This window comes from Elephantulus edwardii, unplaced genomic scaffold (genome assembly GCF_000299155.1).
Source record: "Elephantulus edwardii isolate Elephantulus edwardi_28Jun2011 unplaced genomic scaffold, EleEdw1.0 scaffold00258, whole genome shotgun sequence".
In the NCBI taxonomy this organism is placed as follows: Eukaryota; Metazoa; Chordata; class Mammalia; order Macroscelidea; family Macroscelididae; genus Elephantulus; species Elephantulus edwardii.
The window spans coordinates 3,835,645-3,839,054 of NW_006400008.1; positions in this window are offsets into that span (position 1 = coordinate 3,835,645).

Here is a 3,410-nt window from a genome sequence, read left to right on the forward strand (position 1 = left end):
GGGGGAGGAGAGGAAGAAAATGGTTGTTTCCAGGGAGCAGCCTGATTTCATCCTCTCCAGCACAGAGATGTTTGCTCTCCTGGCAGTCCACAATATGTTCAACATTCTTCTTATGCACCACAGTTTAAAGACATTGATCCTTTTTCTATCATCTTTAGTTATTGTCTTGTTCTGGGATGCACAGCAAGTAATTGTGAAGACCATGGCCTGGATCAGGCATACCTTAGTCTCCAGATTGACATCGTTGCTCTTCAGTACTCTAGAACAGTTCCTGAGAACAGACTTTCCCAAAGCAATTTGTCTTTTGACTTCCTGACTGCTGGTGCCAAGAATGCCGATTGTGGAATCAAGCAAACTGAAACTATCAACAGTCTAAATCTCTTCTCCATCCATCATGAAGGTGCCAATTGGCCCAGTAGTGTGAATCTGTTTTCTCAATGTGGTGCTTCAATCCATATTAAAGACTACAAAGCTTGACCTTCTGCAACAAGTGTCTCAGGTACACTTCATTTTCAGCAAACAAGGTTCTGTCATCTGCATAACGTAGATTATTGATGAGTGTTCCTCATGCCACATTTCTCCTCTTAAAGTCCAGCCTCCTGAATGATCTGTTCTGCATATAGATTAAAAAGGTATGGAGACAGGATGCTTCCTGATGCATACCTTTCCTGATCCTGAATCATGCAGTGTTTTCCTCTGTTCTTACTACTGATTCCTGATCTGAGTATAGGTTTCACATGAACACAATTAATTGTCCTGGGATCCCCATTCTTCTCAATGTTAGACACAATCTGTTGTGATCCACACAGTCAAATGCCTTTGCATAGTCAAGAAACACAAATGGACATTCCTCTAGTACTCTATGCTTTCAGTCAAGATCCGTCTTACATTGGCTGATATTCCTAGTGCCATGACCTCTTATAAACCCAGCAGACACATCTGACAGTTCTCTGTGGATGTGCTGTTCCACTCATTCTTGGATAATTTTCAACAAGATCTTGCTTGTATATGATATTAGTGATATCATTCAATGATTTCCACACTCCGTTGCGTCACCTTTTTTTGTAATGGAAATAAATACAGATATCTTACAGTTAGTTGGCCAAGTAGTTGTCCTCCAGATTTCTTGCCATAACCTGCTGAGCACATCCAGGGCAGCATCTGTCCTACTTCTCAAAAGATAAGGATTTCTGTAAATACAGCCACCTACATGGCAGAGAGAACAAGGTCAATGTTTTGTTAGTGTCTTAATCATAATAAAACACCCCAAGGAAATGAGTTGCTGGTCTCAACTTCTCTGACAGGGATCACAATAGAGGACCCTAGGAAAAGAGAGGAGAAAGAGGGAAGAAAACTCAAAAGTATGAAAAAGGCAGACTTCTTTATTGTCCAACTGAGATAAATGGAACCCCTAAGACTATGGCCCTCCATCATTCTTTGAACACAGAACAAAACTCACCCCTGAGGCTCAACTTTCTTTCAAACAGCAGACTGAAAGGCCCATAACCCCAGGGAGACACTTATCCTTTAGAATAACCAACCATATAAGGTGATATCTGCCCAAGGATAAAAGGTTTAAAAGTTAGAAGGTTTAAAGGATCAGAATAAAAAGGAAAACTGGGAAAATTGTGAGTACATTGTGAGTTTTTAAATTAATGTTATAAAACACTGTGTATATGAGTGGTTGAATAAAAAGACAATTTGCTTTGTAAACTTGTATTCAAATCATATCACAAAAATGTTTAAATATTACTACCAACAAGGGCTTCTCTATGCTTTGGGCATATGTTGCTAGGAGAGGCTATTCCTTGGAGAAGGACATCATGCTTGAAAAGACAACAGAAGAGGGGAAGACCTTCAGCGAGGTAGATTGACAGTGATGACAGCCACAGGCTTGAGTGTGTCAGAGATCTTAAGAATCATACGAGATAGGACAGGATTCAGATCTCTGGGAGTTATAACTGACTCAACAGCACCTAAAAACAACAACCAACAGGGTAAATTTAACCATGTGTAAATTCTATTCCAATAAACATCACTGTAAAAATAAAAAAAAAGTTTAGTTCAAATAACAGATGCTTTGCTGGAGAAGGAAGGGCAATCTCCTCCTGTACCAGACAGATCCGATTTGACAGTACACACATACAAAATAATAATAATAATATTAATAATAATAATAATAATAATAATAACATTAAAACAAAGTTCAATATGCCAACAACAACAGAATATATGCACCAATTTCTATTTCCCTAAGGAAGAGAGAAATCAATTCTCTTCTTCGACACATGAACTTCCAGGAGCAGTTATTGTATTTGTTGTTTTTCAGAACATCTACATATGGCAGCTGATGAAGCCTTTTTGTTATTGTTGTTTCTCCTTCTGGCAAGCCTCATAGGTGATGCAAAAAGCAGCTCTGACAGCCGAGTGGTAAGGTGCTGTACTGCTAATTGAAGGGCACTCAGTTTGAATCCACCAGGAGTTCTGCAAGAGAAAAGATGGATAATCTCCTCTTGTGTGATTTATAGCCTCTGAAAACCTGCTGGAGGGTCAGCTATGAGTCAGGTCTGACTGGACAGCACATAACAACAACTAATCTAAATTTTAGTAGTTTGAACCCAATTAGGACACCTTAGGAGAAACGCTCAGTGACCTGCTGCATAATGATTACCATCAAGGAACCACTGTGACATATAAAGTTCTACTTTATAATACAAGATGCAACCAAAAGTTGGCTGGAGCAGATTCAATGTCAATGATTTTCATTTGAGTTGCTGGTTTTGGAAGAGGAGTATTTTCATTTTGGTTTGTGATATTGCCTCATTTCTCTACCACCTGTAACGCTTTCTTTTTTCTACCAGATTGAACCAAACCAATTGATTTTATTTCAAAGACCATATAGAACAGAATAGAACTCTTCCATAAGGTTTCTAATGTTGGAAACTGTTGCAGGAGAAGACTGTTCATCTCTCTTACACTTAGTGACGTGTAGATTCCTACAGGAGACGTTTTGGTTAGCAGCACTACATATAACCCATTGCACCAGGCACTCAACTCATTGCCAATAAGCTGGAACTGACCAATGGCTGACCCTCCAGTGGGTTTTTAGAGGCTGTAAATTGAACTCAAACTAACAGCGCAACTCTTTGCCCATCGGGCCACCAGAGATCCTATCCTTTCCTCACAGAAGTCCACAAGTGTTAGTTACATCATTGTGGGCCTTATCCCCAGAATTCTTAACTGAGGATATCTAGGATAGGTTCAAGAACTTGCATTTCTCACAAGCTCCACAGAAATGCCTGTTGGCATAGTGCTTTACGTCTTCCACTGCTGCTATGTTAGAGAAAGGTGGGTATTCTCCTGTAAAGATTGTTATTGTTGAGTACCAAAGAGTCAGAGCCAACTCATAG